This window comes from Acinonyx jubatus, chromosome A2 (genome assembly GCF_027475565.1).
Source record: "Acinonyx jubatus isolate Ajub_Pintada_27869175 chromosome A2, VMU_Ajub_asm_v1.0, whole genome shotgun sequence".
Lineage (NCBI taxonomy): Eukaryota > Metazoa > Chordata > Mammalia > Carnivora > Felidae > Acinonyx > Acinonyx jubatus.
In genome coordinates this window covers 74,430,276-74,448,388 of record NC_069383.1, presented here as the reverse complement: position 1 = coordinate 74,448,388, position 18,113 = coordinate 74,430,276, and the positions used below count along the sequence as shown (strand labels likewise).

Here is an 18,113-nt window from a genome sequence, read left to right as displayed (position 1 = left end):
TGATGGCCAAACAGGAGAGGCCCACAACATAGCTGAGAAAAATCAGCAGATCAAATGGTGAAACATCACAATACCCTAATTCTAGGTCACTGGCAGGGGGCCACCTCTTCCTCCTGGGAACCGGATCCTATCTGGGCCAGGAGTCCAGGCTTGTGCAGGTTCAGTGGCAAAAACTGTGCTGGGTTGAGCAGTGGAGATAGAGCAAGTCCACGGTCCTCTGCTCCAGTGTGTCCTACAAGCCAAGGCCCCCTGATAGAGTGATGCTTGATGTACAGGTTGACAGAAGAACAAGTAGATAATCCTTTTTTCACTTAATGGTCTTTTATGACTCCAGATTTAAGATTCTAATGCAGCAAAGAAAACCATATTTATACATCAAAAGAACATACCTACAGCCTGACAAAAAGAAAAAAAAAACCTTCAAATCTTTGTCAGACTTCCGTAGGAAAAAAGTAACAAAGAACAATCTCGATTAAACCCTGTTTTAATAAAAGTTCTTTCCTAGTTTTCTATTGTCCTTGTTAATGTGACCAATGATCCCACTAGTAATAACTGACATGTACAAGTGCTTAGCATTTTCCAGGCACTAGGCTACAATATTATCATACATTATATATCCTTCAATTCTTAAAACAATCCTATGAAGAAGGTATTGGTTGTATCCTCATCTTATAGATAGAACTGAGTTTCAGTGAGAGATTAATATAGAAGATACATGCCAAATAAGTTATTATGAAACAGAAATTTAGAACCAAGAATTTTCATTTCAGAGCCCAAATGCTTTACCAGTTAATAGTAATACCTCCCATATGATTGATATAAGACTGAGTACATAGAAGGCTTTTTGCATATCTCACCTTGGTATGCCTTCAAACAACCATGTGAGGTAGGGACTAGTATTATCCTTATTTTTTTAAGGGAACAAAACTAAGATTAGACATGTACTAAGCCCAAGACAATCTCTAGCAACAGAGAAATAGAGAATCAAATTTGGAGACAGAATTTAAGCTACCTGTTCATAATAGACACTCTCTTATGATTAGGGATTTTTTATGCATAATTTTACAGAAAACCAAGTATCTGTGAATCTGGTAAAAACAGAACAACAACAACAAAAAAAAAACACACCTTCCAAACCTGACTAATTAAATGACTAGGTCACCATTTCACTTCAAACTAGTCAATATGTGACTATATGTCATATTTATACCTCCATATCGGTAGAGGCATACCTCACCTTAAATCCATCTTCTCCTCCAGGTGCCAATGCCCAATATGACTAGTCTCTTTGTTGAAAGACTATCCAGAGAGAAAAGCACCCTATGCTTCAGTCACCAAGTGACACAGAAAGTTTAAAAGAAAAACAAAGTAAGATATATCTTTAGGTAGTGGCCACGCACTTCGATTGCTCAGGAGTAGCCCAATGTACATCTGTTATCCCCAGGGGCGTGTCCTGTTTAACGTTTCTCCAAGACAAAAGCATCACAATTGGTAGTATGTATCATATGATTACTCCAATCATAAGTGCAAAAAGATCGAGCTTCTCCCCTTTATCAACTCTGAATTTAGGAAAGTCGTCAGTTACATGGTCATCCATGCCTGGGACCTAGGCAGCCTTGTGGCAGAGATCCAGGCTGGGATAAGACAGAAGGTATAGGAAAGGAAGGGTAGGAGCCCCAGCACTGGATGATCAAGCTCTCCTTACCAAGGCACTGCTGCACAAACCACACTCGAAATCTGTCGGTATATATTTTCTAGATTTTTAAGTTCAGCTTTAAAATTGGTTCTCAGGAGAAAACAGGATTGTATAGGTGAACATGCACTTTATTGGCAAAATTTTAGAATTCACTGCTTTAAATGCGAGGAATATGTATATTCATAATTTAATACAGGAAGATTGATACTATAACTACTGAGAAATATACAAAATCTACGGTAATATGTTCTCAAAATACTTCATTTTCCTCTGTTTAAAATTTAAGGAACCACAAATAATACATGCAGGATGGATGTTCAACTTTTTAAAACTGTTTTTATTTTCATCATTTCATTTGTTCCCCTATAACATCTGGTAGAAAACAGGGAAGATAAAATTCTCATATTACTGATGTATTTTTAAAATTGCATCTGTGCCTTATTCTCAACAATACATATCTCAGAAACCAGAAATAGTCCCTTTAAATAAAAACCTATCACAAGTTTGAGCAAAATGGGGGTGGTCCTGTGTCATTTTTTATTTCAGTCTCCAAATCCCTTTTAAAAAGCTAACAAAAATCAGAGTTACTGTTAATTGGTTCAGGGTTTCTTTTGTGGGTGATAAAAATGTTCCAAAATTGTGCAAAAGTTGCACAACTCTATTAATATACCAAAAATCATTACACTGTACATTTTCCAGTGGATGAATTACAGGATATGTGAATTATATCTCAATAAAGCTGTTATTTTTAAAAAGCTAACTAGGTTATTATAGTGAATTGAAGGAGGCCACAGCTCTTAGACATTCCTGCCATCAAAAGGCAGATCTATTTGCCTTGCCCTTGAGTTTTGGCTGGCCTGTGACTGCTTTGAGTTACAACAGGCAGAAGAGATATTATGTCATTTTCAGGCCGAGCTTTTAAGAAATCTGGAAGCTTCCATGTTGGTCTCCTGGAGACTTTAGTTGCTATGTAAGATCTTCAAATACCTTGAGGCTACTCTAGTCTGAAGAAGCCAATGTGAGCCATGTGAAGAGATAAAGGGAGGCCTGGCAAGTCCCAGATGTTCCCACACTCTCAACCATTCCAGTCACCTCACGTGCAGTTCCAACACTGTGAAACAGACAAGACACCCATACCATGCCATGCCTGAATCCATGACCCAAAAATACCAATAATAAATTGTTCTAAGGCAATACACTTGGGGCATATTTGTTATGCAGCAATAAACAGAATAGACTGTAAAACAAGGTGATAAATTATCCTGTAAATCCCAGTATAAAAACAAGAGTATTTAAAACACTGACAGCAGCAAAATCCTAGGGAAAACAACAACTAGGCTGGAATAAGCAAAAGGAATACAGAGAACTCTGGTGGGCTCTAAAAACCAAGGAAGCTAGGAATCCCAAGTATTCATTCTCAAAGAGGTCTTCACTCAGAATGGAAGACTCAAATGGCCAAACAGAGGACACTCATAACCACTGGGAAACTTCACAAGTTCCTATTAGTAGGTGTGTACAAGAGGATTGCAGAAAAGTCTGGGGGTGTTGGGGCAGCCTGAAGCAGCCAGGATTTCAAAAATAGTCAAAACTCTACAATGAACAGAAACTGGTCAGAGCAGATCACCTCTTCTTTGGGGTAAAAACTATTGGGTATGAAAGAGAAAGCAGATTTACATCCTAATGAAAAAAAAAAAAGCTGCAGAGATGATCTAAGAATTAAAGATATAGCTATGCAGATAAGTATTTTTTTTTAATTTATTACAGTGAAACCTAAGAGGAAATCTAGTTTTGAAGCTGGAAAAGCAATTGTGACCTTCATTTCTGCTCAACAGGCACTTTCTCCTCAAATACAGGAAATTCTGTCCTATTTAATATCAACAATGAAAAAAATTGCAGTTAAAGCCAATTAAAAATATTGCAAGATAAAAGGTGAAATCTAAATTATATACTAATTATATACTTTTGAAATACTTACATATACTTTTATATACTTATGAAAATGAAATCACATCAGAAAAAAATATGACTAGTGAACAAAAAGTTAGAACCCAGTATTACCCAAAAAAATGAAGTATAGAAGCTATCAAATAAAACATCAATCTAAATTTTACATCATAAATGTTGAGGCATTCAGGATGGTTAAGCAACAGAGTTGGTGTAAAGAGACAAATGAAGATTACTCTAGAAGGAATCCAAGTAGAAAGAGACACCACAGAATGAACCACTGTAGAAATAAAGAGGAAAAGTTAAGGGATGCCTGAGTGGCTCAGTCCATTAAGTGTCCAATTTCGGCTCAGGTCATGATCTCATGGTTCGTGGGTCCGAGCCCTGCATTGGGCTCTGTGCTCACAGCTCACAGCCTGGAGCCTGCTTTAAATTCCGCCTTCCTCTCATTCTCTGTTCCCACCCACTCACGCTCTGTCTCTGTCTCTCCAAAATAAATGTTAAAAAAATTTTTTAATAATTTTTTTGGATAGAACACCAAAGGAAAGTCAAAAAAAGCAAAAATAAGTGGGACTATATGAAATTGAAAACTTCTGCACAGAAAAAATTAACAAAATCAAAAAACAACCTAAGGAATGTATCCATTCCTGTATTAACTCTGGTAAAGAGTTAATATCCAAAATGCATAAGGAACCACTACAGCCTAGAAGAAAACAAGCAAAAAACAATCTGATTAATAATGAGCAGAGGAACATAATATACTTTTTCAAAGGCAACAGTAGTCACTAAGAACAAGAAATGATTCTCACCATGACTTCATCAGTTAAATGCAAATTAAAGCCACAATGTTAGGAGATATAACCTCTTACCTGTTAGAAAGCTATCCTCAAAGAGACAAAAAATATTGGCAATGGTATGGAGAAAAGGAAACCCTTGTGCATTGTTGGTTGGAATTTAAGTTGATATAGTCACTATGGAAACAGTATGGAAGTTCCTCAAAAACTTACAAATAGAATTACCATGTTATCTAACAATCCCACTTCCAGGTATATACCCTCGAGCTCCCATCTCTGGTCCTCCCAATAATTTTGTGAGACAGAGAAGAAAAAAAGGAAAACAATTCTCTTTCAAAAATTCAGACTCTGTCACCTGCAACTACCAATTTCCATCAGTCAATAAAGAAAAAAGTGATACTCAGGGACCTGTGGACTCTAACCAAATATTTAACATTCAAGAAATCCTAGTCCCAGAATTAGAGTAGAAAGAGAATAAGGCTTAAAAAGTATTCAAATAAGGTCTTAAAACTTTCTTGAGTTGGCAACAGACAAACCTATATATTCAAGAAGCTAAGTGGTCTAAAAATTGGACAGACTCAAGGAAATCCACCCCAAAATTCATCATAATGAAACTTCCAAATAAGAAAAACAAATAAGAGATTTGGAAAGCTGCATGAGAGAAATGACACCTACTTGCAAGAGAAAAACATCTGCACGACAGTCTATTTTATATTAGAAAACATGGAGTCCAGAAAGTGGCACAACATTTTTCAAATGCTTAAAGAAAGAAATTATCAGCCCAGAATTCTACATCCAATGAAAATAGCTTCCAGCAATTAAGGCGAAATCAAAACCCTCTCAGATGATGCAAAACTAAAAGAACTTGTTACCAGCATACCTACCCTAAAAGAATTGATAGAGGAAGCTGAATTTATTATTTTAAAACTTCCAAAAAGAGGATATTCTGATCTGTTTTTTTTTCTAGAATTGACCAAAAATAAAAGAATGAGCACCAATTCTAGACCATCTCTTCTAGAAACCAGAGGAGCGTATACTTCAATTAGCTTTATGAAGTTAGCATTACTCTCAAAGAGAAACCCAGAAAAAGACAGTACTAAGAAAACTAGAGACGAGTAGTTCTCAAGAATATACATGTGAAAATCCTGACAATATTAATATATAGGATTCAGGAAAGTATCAGAATTATTATATTCCATGACCAAGTGGGATTTATTTCAGGTGTACAAGTCTGATTCAATATTTGGGTTGGGGAGTGGGGGTCAACCCTCTAATCCACATTTTCCTATCACTATTTGTTTTCATGAACCCACCAAGCTGAGCTGCACATAACTATTGCTGTTCTACCACATTTTCCCATTCAAATTCTACTCTACCATCCTCTATGGAACAACTGACAGGCTCTGGCCCATCTTTGAATTCCAGCTCACTGATAACAGCAATTTTGTTGTTGTTTTTTTGTTTTTTTGTTTTTTTTGGTTTTTTTTTTTTGTTTTTTATCATCTGTTGAACTATCTAGGGAAATTCATTTTATCTCTGTAACAAAATCATAAGCTCTTAGACAAAAGCTGGTAATAAATGCCTTCTAGGGCCCAGCACAGCTAGCCACCACTGGATTAATTCATCCATTCATGAAGAAAGTTTTATTAAGCACTTATTATATACCAAATACTACGCTATCACTACAAAATAAAACAGTGAACGAAAGAGACATGAGCACTATCACTATTCTTACAGAACTTCTATTTAGTAAGAATAGGAATTACTTTTCAGCACTTTTAGTAAAGTATCCTCAGTGGGAAGATGGGGAAAGCTTCATGTCCTAGAAGAGGAAGCAGCAGCAGTGCAATTAGGATGAGGGTTCAGAATAGCAGATACCACTTACTTTTTAAGTGAATAATTGCATCAGGGAGAAAAGGAAGAATAAAAAGAAAGAGGAAGAGGCAGGCATTAAAAGCTTGTAATTACACATTCCTGGACTTTGGTTACATAAAAACAGAGACAGACACACTCCTATATACCAGACTGTCCACCTATATACATATATAGGTACGTATAACACCTACGTATGTATATAGGAACATATACACCTATACACATACTATAGCAATAATAAGGTCTGGTGCTAACTCATAAATCTATAGTCCTTTATTTTCAGCAGTAATCCACCACAACATTTCCGTTACATACTTGAATTAGTGGACATCTAAGCACAACAAGTTCGTTACTTTCTTTACTCAATTAACAATTATTAGATGTACAGATTCCCCCCACACTCACACACACACACAAATTCACAAAATTATAGAGAGAAAAGTAAAGTGTATTGATGCAGAAAGGGCATTTAACAAATTTCAACTTCTATCCATGACAAAAATGCTCTGAAAAGTACAAATAGAGGCGAACTCCCTCAATTTGGTAAAGAATATATATGAAATTCTACTGTTAACATTACTGTCAATAGTTATAGACTATTTTCTCCCTTGTTTCCATTGCAAACAATGCAAGGATATATGCTCTCAGCACTCTTATTTTAACACTGTACTGGAAATTCTAGCAAGTCAAGAAAATCAAACAATATAAATCAAAATTGGAGGTGGGGGTGGCAAACTGTCCATCCTGGTAAGTGGCGTAATTGTCTATGTAGAAAATCCCAAGATATCAACAACAAAAACTTCTAGAACTCCTGAGTGACTTCAATAATGTCAAAGGATACAAGACTAAAGTACAAAAATCAAGTTTAGTTCTATAAATAATGAACACATGGACACTAAAATGAAAGTACGCTTATAATCAACCCCTTCCAAAAAATGAAATAGATTTAAATATAACAATAAATTTAAATCTAACAAAAGATATAGGGTGCTTGAATGCTGAAAACTATGAAACAATGACAAAAAAAAAGAGAGCTAAAGAAATGGAGAAGCATAGGTGTTGGATTGGAAGACTCAATCTAGCATAGAGGTGAATTCTTCCTCAACTTTAGATACAACTTTAATGCAATTGGCCTGAAAGTCCAAGGTTTTTTGTAAATATGGACAAGATTAGTTTTGAAGTTTGTATGTGAAGACAGAAGAACTAAAATAGATAACACAATTTTGAGAAAGCATAAAGTGGTAGGAGTAGGAATACTGATTTTAAAATGTATTATATAGCTACAGGAACCAAGATGATGTGGTATTAACCAAAGGATAAACACACAGATCAATGGAAGAATCCAAAAATAGATGCATGCAAATATCAACAACTGATTTTAAGAAAAGTGCAGAAGTGACTCAATAAAAAAAGATAAACTTTTGAACAAATGGTTCTAGAGCAAGACATCTATAGAGAAACAAAAAACTCTTTACCTAAGTCTCACACCTTTAACAAACAAACAAACAAACCCTCAAAATGGATCGTAGTCTTCAATCTAAATTATAAAACTATGAAAATGTTTTGGAGGAGGAAAAAAATCGGGGGATATAGAATTAGATGAGGGATTCTTTGATGGGATAGTAAAAGTACAATCCATAAAAGAAAAAACTAATAATTTGACTTCAAAGTTAACAGAGTATTTTGCAGAGTAAAAGTTATGATGAAAAGAAAAGCTACCAAGGGGAATAAAGTATTTGCAAAATAGAAGGACCAGTACCTGCCATTCAAAGAACACTCAAAACTGAAAAGTAAGCAATTATCTAATTAGAAATTGGGCAAATAATCATGAACTGATTATTATAGCAACAGATGCAAGTGTGATGATCTGAATGTTTGTGTCCTCCTCAAACGCAAATGTTAGAATCCCAAAGCCCCATGTGATGGTAATTGAAAGTGGAGAGTTTGGGTGTGCTTAGATCATGAAGGTGGAGCCCATAAGTACAGAATTGGTATTTTTATTAAAAAGGTCCCACAGAGTGCTCTAGCCTTTCTACCATGTCAGTGCATAGCGATAAGGTGATAGCTATGAACAAGGAAGAGGGCTCTTATCAGAATGTGACAATGTTGGCATCTTGACCCTGGACTCCCAGCTGAGGGAGTTAATAGTCTGAGGGATTTTGTTATAGCAGCTCAAATAGACTAAGACACCAAGCAAACACATGAAAAGATGTTCAACATTCATAGCCTTTAGGGAAATGCAAGTTGACACCACAACGAGAGGTTACAAAATGGCTAAAACAAAAAATGATAGCACCAAATGCTCATGAGGATGCTGAGAAACTGGACTACTCTTATATTGCTTGTGGGAATATATAATGGTACAGCCATCCTAGAAAATAATTTGTTCCTTTAAAAACTAAATATGCAACTACAGTTTGAACCAGCAGTTACACTCCTATAAATTTATCCCAGAGAAATGAAAATTTAGGTTCACATAAAAATCTGTATGTAAAAGTTTATAGAAGCTTTATTCCTGACAGTCCAAACTGGGAACAACCTAGATGTCCTCCAATGGGTGAACGGTTAACCAAACTACAGTAGATCCATATCATGGATTACTAATCACCAATAAAATGGAAGGAATAATTGATACACTCAAGAACTAGGAGGGATCTCCAGAGAATTATGGTGAATGGAAAAAAGCCCATCCCACAAGTTAACATTCAGTTGTATTTCATTTAGATAACATTTTTAAATGGAAAATTTACAGAAATAGAGAACAGTAAGCGACTGCCAGAGGGTAATGAGAGGGTAGAGGCAGAAAGGAAGTGGGAGGGCCATAAAAGGATAACTTGAAGAATTTTTGTATTGATGCAAACGTTTTGTAACAATGCCAGTACGCTGGTTGTCCTATCAACCAATAGTTTTACTAGATGCTCCCATTGGAACTGAATAAAGGATTCATGGGATCTGTCTGTGTGCTTTCTTACAAGTATGTGTGAATCAACAATTATCTGAAAAAGTGTTATTATTTTTAACATCCTGAAGACCAAATACACACATGCACACATACAGAAAGTTTAACAGAATGATTTTGTTAGTAGTAGTACTACAGGTATTTTTAAGTGAAATAACTATAAAAAAAAGAAACTACTATAAAATATTAAAGCACATATATAATTGCATTAATATAGTTAGTAAGCATAGTTTTCAGAATAATTATTTTAAAAAAATCAGAAAGGTTAAATAAAATCCCTATAATCATTTAAACTGGAGATTTAAGTATTATCTCATTTATTTTTCTTTCAGTAAGATATGCATTTCCTAGTTCCATCCACTGAAAGGGCCTAGAAACAATGCTATTCCATCCTATGACTCAGATTGTCATCTCTAAATACCATTTCATGCTTAAGGGAAGTAAGTACAATGATACAATTGAGTAATTCCAGGTCTATGGCAAGAAATATACAAGAGGTTATCTTGCTGTACCTGAAAACAAGGTAAGACTTCCGAGGACCTATCAAAAGGATTCAGGAGTACCTTGAACAGCTCCTATAGTCCAAAGCTTGAATAACCTGAGTATCATGAAGAATACTTATTGCAATTGAATGAAACATAGTAAATATATAACATTCCATCAGGTCAAAATCATGTTTGAAAAAATTGTACTGATCACCATTAGACATTGCTAGCACACATTCCATCATTATAAAAATTTACAAAAGCAAAGTTGATGCATTTATCTTTACTTTCCTTTATGAACTCTATCTGAAGGTAACTCAGTAATTAATGAGGAATAATCTTCTTTATATAATAAGCCGAGGTAACAAATGCAGAAGACCTGGTAGAATTAGAAAAATCACCATTTTTCAACTCCTAATGAAATAATGGGTTGAGACAATGGTCATTCATGGGCTGCTAAAATGTTGAACTAAAGGATGATGATGAACTCTTTAAATGGACAAATGAAGTTGACATCACCCAAACCCGACTGAAAAATTTTATCACTAAAATTGAACAATCCCACATCACATTACTACTCATATTATGGAACAGAAGATATAGACTATGACCTATGAAATATTCTATTACAAAAATTGAACCTGAGTTTACTTCTCTAGATGTCACTTTATAGGATATAGGGATAGAGAAACATGTTAAATAGTAATATAGCAATACAGTCAACCAAATCCCAAATGTGGGAAATGCTCAAGGGCAAATGATCTAGTTTATTTAAAAATTAAGTAAGAGGGAATGCTTTTTGACATTAAGAGTTTACAGACACATTAACTAAATGCTATATATAGACTTTGGGGTGTTGGGTGTGGTGGGGAAAGATTCTAATGCAACCCAACCAACAATTCAAAGATTTTTGGGGAACGATTAGGGAAAACAATACAAAATGGGTATTATATGACACCAGTTTGTTCACTGTGGTCTTGTTTAAACTAAGTCCTTACCTATTCATGATATCTAGTGACTTATTAATAAAAACAAATGAGATTTGCTTTAAAATAGTCTATCAAAAATAAAGATTAGATAAAACAAAAATGGCAATATGTTGATGGCTGAAGCTAGATTTGGGGTATATGATGGTTCATTGTATGAGCATCTCTAGTTTTGTTTGGTTTTGAAATTTTCCAGGATGAAAAACTGTTTTTCAAGATCACATAATTTTATTTATTCATTCATTTGACAAACTGAGCACATACTTTTCGCAGACGAAAGTAAGTAAAATGCAAGCCTTTCTTTCAAGAAGCCCACAGTCTAGTAGTGAGGAAAAACAGAAAACAAAAGAAGTGTAATGAAATATGGTATTTGCTCAAGTAAGTACATTATAGTTCCAGTGGAGGCACATTGCCAGAGAAACAATATGCCCCTGGAGATATGGATATGTATTTCACAGAGGAGGTGATACTCTATCTGTCTTTAAGAATTTATAGGAGTCCAGCCTCAGCAATAAGACAACAGAAAGTAAAATGCATCCAAATTGGCAAGGAAGAAGTCAAATTTTCACTGTTTGCAGACAACATGATACTCTATGTAAAGAGCCCTAAAGACTCCACCAAAAAAAACTGCCAAAATTGATACAGAAATTCAATAAAGTCATAGGATACAAAGATCAGTGGACAGAAATCAGTTGCATTCCTGTATGCCAATGATGAAGCAGCAGAAAGAGCAATCAAGGAACTGATCCCATCTACAATTACACCAAAAACTGTAAGATACCTAGGAATCAATCTAACCAAGGAGGCAAAAAATCCATACTCTGAAAATTATATAACACTGATGAATTAAAGATGAGACAATGGAAAAAAATCCATGCAGATCGACTGAAAGAATATTGTTAAAATGTCTATACTACCTAAAGCCATCTATACATTCAATATAATCCCTATCAAAATACCACCACCGTTTTTTCACAAAGCTAGAACAAACAATCCCAAAATTTGCACAAACTACAGAAGATCCCTAATAGCCAAAGCAATCTTGAGAAAGAAAAGCAAAGCCAACTGCATCACAATTCCAGACTTCAAGGTATATTACACAGCTGTAGTGATCAAGACAGTATGGTACTGGCACAAAAATAGACACAGATATCAATGGAACAGAATAAAAAAACCAGAAATAGACCCACAACTATATGGTTATTCATCTTTGACAAAGCAGGAAAGATTATCCAATGGGAAAAAAGTCTTTTCAACAAATGGTATTGGGGAAACTGGACAGCTACATGAAGAATGAAACTGGACCACTTCCTTACACCATACAGAAAACTGAATTCAAAATGGATTAAAATCTAAATATGAGAAAGGAAGCCATCATATTCCTAAAGGAGAACACCGGTAGCAATCTCTTTGTCATTGGCTGTATCAACTTTTACCTAGAAATGTCTCCTGATGCAAGGGAAACAAAAGCAAAAATTTACCATTGGGATCTCATCAAGATAAAGTTTCTGCACAGTGAAGGAAACAATCAACACAACTAAAAGGCAACCTTGGGAATGGGAGAAGCTATTTGCAAATAAGCTATTGGATAAAGGACTAGTATCCAAAAATCTATAAAGAGCTTATCAAACTCAACACCTAAAAAACAAATAATCCAGTTAAAAAAATGGGCAGAAGACATGAATAAGAATTTTTACAAAGATGACATCCAGATGGCAAAAAGACATGAAAAGATACTCAACCTCACTCATCATCAGGGAAAAATAAATCAAAACTGCAATGAGGCATCACCTCACACCAGTCAGAATGGCTAAAATTTAACAACTCAGGAAACAATAGATGTTGGCGAGAATGCAGAGAAATGAGAACCCTCTTACACTGTTGGTGGGAATGCAAACTGGTGCAGCCACTCTGCAAAACAGTATGGAGTGTCCTCAAAAAGCTAAAAATCGAACTACCCTAGGAGTTAGCAATACTACTAGCATTTACCCAAAGGATACAAAAATACTGATTCAAGGGATACATGCACCCTGATGGTCATAGCACCACTATCAACAACAGCCAAAGGGAAGAGCCCAAATGTCCATCGGCTAAATGAATGAATGAGGAGATGTGCACATATATATTTTATATTTTATTTATATAAAGAATGAAAGAAGAATAAAAAAGAATGAAATCTTGCCATTTCAAGGGCATGGCTGAAGCTACACAGTATTATGCTAACCGAAATAAGTTGTCCAGAGAAAGACAAATACCCTAAGATTTCACTCATCTGTAGAATTTCAGAAACAAAACAAATCAGGGTGCCTGGATCAGGGCTGTCAAGTCATGATATCACAGTTTGTGGGTTTGAGCCCCACATAGGGTCTATGCTGACAGCTCAGAGCCTAGAGCCTGCTTCAGATTCTTCTCTCTCTCTCTCTCTCTCTCTCTCTCTCTGCCCCTTCCCCACTCACATTCATTCTCTCAAAAATAAACAAACATTAAATTAAAAAATGAACAAGACAAATAAACATAGTGGGGAGGAAAGAGGTAAACCGTAAAACAGACTCTAAACTATAGAGAACTCAGAGCTGCTAGAGGGGAGGTAGGTGGAATCCGGGCTAGATGGGTGATAGCTATTAAGGAGGGCACTTGCTATGTGAGCACTGGGTATTGAATGTAAGTGATGAATCACTAAGTTTTACACCTGAAGCTAATATTATACTCTATGTTAACCGGAATTAGGGAAAGAAAACATGAGATGTTTTATTTGATGTGAAAAGAGATCAGCTAGCAAATACTGCGATTGTAATTATCAAATGATAGGACTTTTACTCAAACAGAACTACTTTTGGCAGTAACATATGTAAATATGTTTTAATAAATTAAAAGTATCAAGTTTGTGAAAGCAAATACTCCAAAATGAAAATAATACCTGAAAATCATCTAAATAAATATCTTTGAGTTAATGAATAAAATGAAAGTAAATAATCAGATAGTTTAAGAATATGTACTTTAAGAGAGTCTGGAGAATTGAAAAAGGCTTCATTCATTCTAAGTTATCTACTTATACAATTTATCTATTTTATCTTTTCATCCTTTTATAGGAGAAAGTTTATGATTTACATCTATAGAAAAATGAATATCTATGATAAAATTTATCTCATTCCAGCAAGAACTCCAAAAACTTTGTAAATTTTTAATTAAAAAAGACAACGATTTAAAATAAATACTTTCTAAAAAATTAACATTGATATTTAATTATCATTTATCAAAAATTTCAATATATTTTAATTTCCTCTCAAGGTTGTTTTGTTTGAAGTATGTCTGCTTCATAAATATGAACACCTTATAAATTTTTTATTAGTCCTTCATTCAATACTGTATTTGACATTTTTACACATTATACTATATAAAATTTGTAAAATGAGCTACTTCAAAAATGAAAAAAAATTATAGGAGTTCACTCAGTTGATATAAAAAGGCATTCAGAGTGATAGTAATAATAACTCATATAGCACTTCCTATGTTTCTAGCACTATTCTAGGCACTTCATCTGTTTATATCATTATATCCTCAGGACAACCTGTGAGATGTGTATTATTCTTAGTATGTATCCCCATTTTACATAAAGCAACTGAGACATAAAAAGGTTAAGTAACCTGACCAAGATCACATACTTATAAGAAACAACGATAGGCATAAAACCCAAATCGTTTGCTCTTAATCACTATCCAGACTTCCTCTTTAGTAGATGGAGTCATGTGTACATAAGCAGAGAGGTGTAGCACAATCACTACACTAGGAAACTATAAATGTTGCCATAATATATGGTGTGAGGTGGGAAATCAGAAGGGTCTGTCAGGAAATGAAAAATGGATGGGTAGTCAAAACGCAGACCATGAAGGGCTTCACACATCAAGTAAAGGACTTTCTATCATTTCAAGTAAGCAAGTACAAACCACCAAAGGGTTTTAAACAATGGAATGCCATGTATTGATTTATATACACTACAAAAATAACTTGGGCAGTGGTGAGCAGAATGGACAGAGAGAGAATCAATAAAGGAGGCAGAGAATTCAGTTAAGAAGCAAGTATATTGGTCCAAGACACACATTGTGAGGGCTAGAGTTACAGCACTGTCAACACATACAGACAAAAGACAACAGACTCCAAGGAGATTCAAGAAAAAGAGGCCAGAAAATCTAGAGAAAGATTCTGTATGGGAAGCAATGGGATGGGGGAGGGGAAATAAGGAAGTCTCAGGTAGCTAACTTGAGGGAGATGGGGGAGGCTTGCCATTAATCAGACTGGGAGCCCCTTGCAGAGGCAGGTCTTTATCATTTAAAAAAGGAGTTCACATTTGGCCAGGTGAGCCTGAATCTCAGAAGACAGACATGTATTTGGGAAACGTAATAGACTGGCGATATTTAAAGCGATTGAAACAAATGGGACTCACTCGAGAACCCTATGAAGAGTAGTAAAAGCAAAAAGCAGACAAAAGATCATTGTTTTCCAAACTTCAGTTATTCAAGACCTTCCTTCAGATTTTTTTCCCATGTTAGTGTATCACCTGTACTAATGTGTAATACTTTTCTTTGAACTGGCAGATCTAAACATTCTATCTCTAGTATTTAAAAAACCTAGTATTACAATAATACTGGAATAAGTGGGAAATTACCATTAAGATACATTTTAAGGATGGGTCAAGGTAAGTTCATTAATTGTAACAAATGGACCACTCAGGTAGGGAAAATTGATAGTGGGGAGGCTGTGCATGTGGGGGAGCAGGAGGTATAAGGAAAATCTCTTTACCTTCCTCTCCATGTTGCTATAAATCTGAAACTGCTCTAAAAATTAAGTCTTTAAAATAAATACAATTTTAAACGTTTATATTTAACCCAGTATTACCTAGGATACTTCAGCATGTACTTCATGTCCAGAGAGCTATTCTTTGTGAAAAGAATTTTTTCCTACCAAGACCGGGAAGACAAACTTACCACCATCTCAAATAGCACCAACTAAAAGTAACTTAAAAGGAGATAGAAATGAATTTTCACTGTGTGATAGGTTATTATTTAATGCCCTGTGAGTGACCTAAAGTCCTCTCATGTGCTACCTTTGGAACACGGTCCACGATTTTGGAAAATTCTGCTTTATAGCAAAGATGAAGGAAGTGGTCCAGACACACATTCCCAGGTGAACTACTCTAAAGGAGAACAGAGTCAGTGGACACAGAATTAACAGTGTCACATTACACAGAGTATCAAATAGTATAGAAAGGTCACTTTTGGGCTTTACACATGCACATTCAGGATGGTCCTACCTGAGTGGAGATTATCAGAGGAAAATCACTTGTTCCTGAGTTATAGCTAAGGAATAGAGTGAGCTTGAAGATCTTACAGTTGTTACTGCCCATCAGGTGACTAATTTGAGCCTGGACCTAGCACTTGCTTTCTCTGACATTACATCCTCTTTTTCCTGTCCTCCACCCCAAGCCCACCATCCTCTTGCTGTGCCTAATGCTCTAGTAAAGGAATGCACCACACGTGTGTTGGGTCAGATCCCACACCTCTGGGGACCATTTGCAATTGACCACATTCTCCCAATCACCAGAGTATCTCCTCCCATAAAAGGCTGCATTGCCCAGGCCAGGCCCGCCGCGCACGCCCCCCCCCCCCCCCATCATAAGAAGCCAGAAGCCAGATAGGCAGTGATGTGGCAGTCAATGAAAAATCGTGGGGGAGACACACACACACACATATACGCACTTTAACTTACTATGACTCCACACAGCTCTGCTTACTTTCAGATAAAAAGTGAAAGTTTTTCAGCATCTGAAAGATGCAGACTCTATTAGGGTTTTATTCATTAGCATAAAAAGCATTAGTGGCCTTCACTATTCCAAAGGTGATTGATCATCTTCCATCCCATCAGTTTTGCACACCCGACTCCTTTCAATATGGAGTCAAAAATTATTCTAATACATGTTCATCAAAACATTTGGCAAAAGAAAAAATGAGCAAATCTGAAGGACTTTGTTTGCATTTCTTTTTTCACTAATCTCTTACAAAATGATATCTTTCTACTTTTCTTTATTGCCAAGTCCCTTAGACCGTATGTGTCACCTAAATTAAATGTCCTAAATACACAGTGTCCTTTCAATTGTACTTATGAAACTAGTTTAGGCAAAGACTTGTATAGAATCTGAAAGGAGTTTTAACTTCTTAGACTCAACAGTTTTCATCCAAAATAGGCTTTAGTATTTTTAAGCCTCACTCTCACTGAAAACATACTCATGTTAATGATATAAAATAGATGATAAACAGATGTGAACAGAATTAGAATTTTGCAAAAACATTTCATCTTCCAAATGTCCAAACTCAATTTAAAACTTAAACACAAAATTTAGACAACTATTTTCATAAAGACTTGAGCACTGTACATAATCAAGAAATAAGAAATTTTGTTTTACCAAACTACAATAAAAGTACCCAAGCACAGGAAACATTTGCACTGAAATGAAATGCAATGCTCATTCCACTGCAGAGCAGAATTTCTAAAAAGTTGTAGAACATATATTGGCCTTTTTCTAATCTAGCAAATGAAAACCAACAAGCACAAAGTATATTTCCAAGTAATAAAAGAACTACAAGAATATAGGAAGCACCACAATCCTGAGAGGCAGAGATGTTGTGGGGGGAGTGGGGGTTGGAAGGAGGAAGGGCAGGCTTTAAGCTGTGACTTTGCCATTTGTGCATGTATCCCTACATGTGTATTCCTGCACTGTCTTCCTTTCTCACTGCTGCCTCTTGCCACAGCCCCTTATAGGTTGGAGGGGGGGATGCAGTTGTACCATCTTTTCCCTATCATTTTTATGTCACCTGCATCCAGCCCAGTATCTAGCATGGATAGGATGCTCAATTACCGTCTGTTGCAGGATTACCATAGCTTTTTACATGATGGGGAAAAAAATTCCATTACTTCTAGCATTAAAAGAAAGATTATCATGGTCTGATAAATCATTCTTAGGCTGCAACTGAAAAGCTCTTTCAAGAGAGTACAGGACATTCGCTGCTGGTTTTGTTTGTTTTGTTTTGTTTTTCCCTAAATGGGGGCCTTAGTTGGGTTTCAGAAGCAGATTCAGAAAAGGAGATCAGCATGCAGAAAGTCATTTGGGAAGTGTTAATTGTGATGGAGTAAGGGCAGCAGGATTGGGTAGAGGATGAAGAGGCCTTGGCTGACCCCATACAGAACTCAGGAGTGGGGAATGGTCCTTTAGAGGTGCCAAGGATCGAAGCAAAGGACCCTTGTACCCCAGCCCAATCGCTGGATCTGGGTTCCTCGAGGAAAGAAGGGGAGTGAGAAAAATCTTGGTGGAAGCAGCTACCT

At 35.8% G+C, this 18,113-nt stretch overlaps 1 long non-coding RNA gene across 3 annotated transcripts in view; it reads right to left on the bottom strand.

The window, feature by feature from the left end:
* The window catches only part of LOC128314799 (uncharacterized), a 388,750-nt gene that overhangs the window by 357,123 nt on the left and 13,514 nt on the right, over window positions 1–18,113 (bottom strand). The window contains exon 1 of one of the 3 annotated variants that reach the window (XR_008296857.1): window positions 4,510–4,592. The exons of the other annotated variants lie outside the window; for them this stretch is intronic. This is a non-coding gene — a long non-coding RNA (uncharacterized LOC128314799). Of the gene's footprint in view, window positions 1–4,509; window positions 4,593–18,113 lie in introns of those variants that run through there. 3 annotated transcript variants of the gene reach the window in all.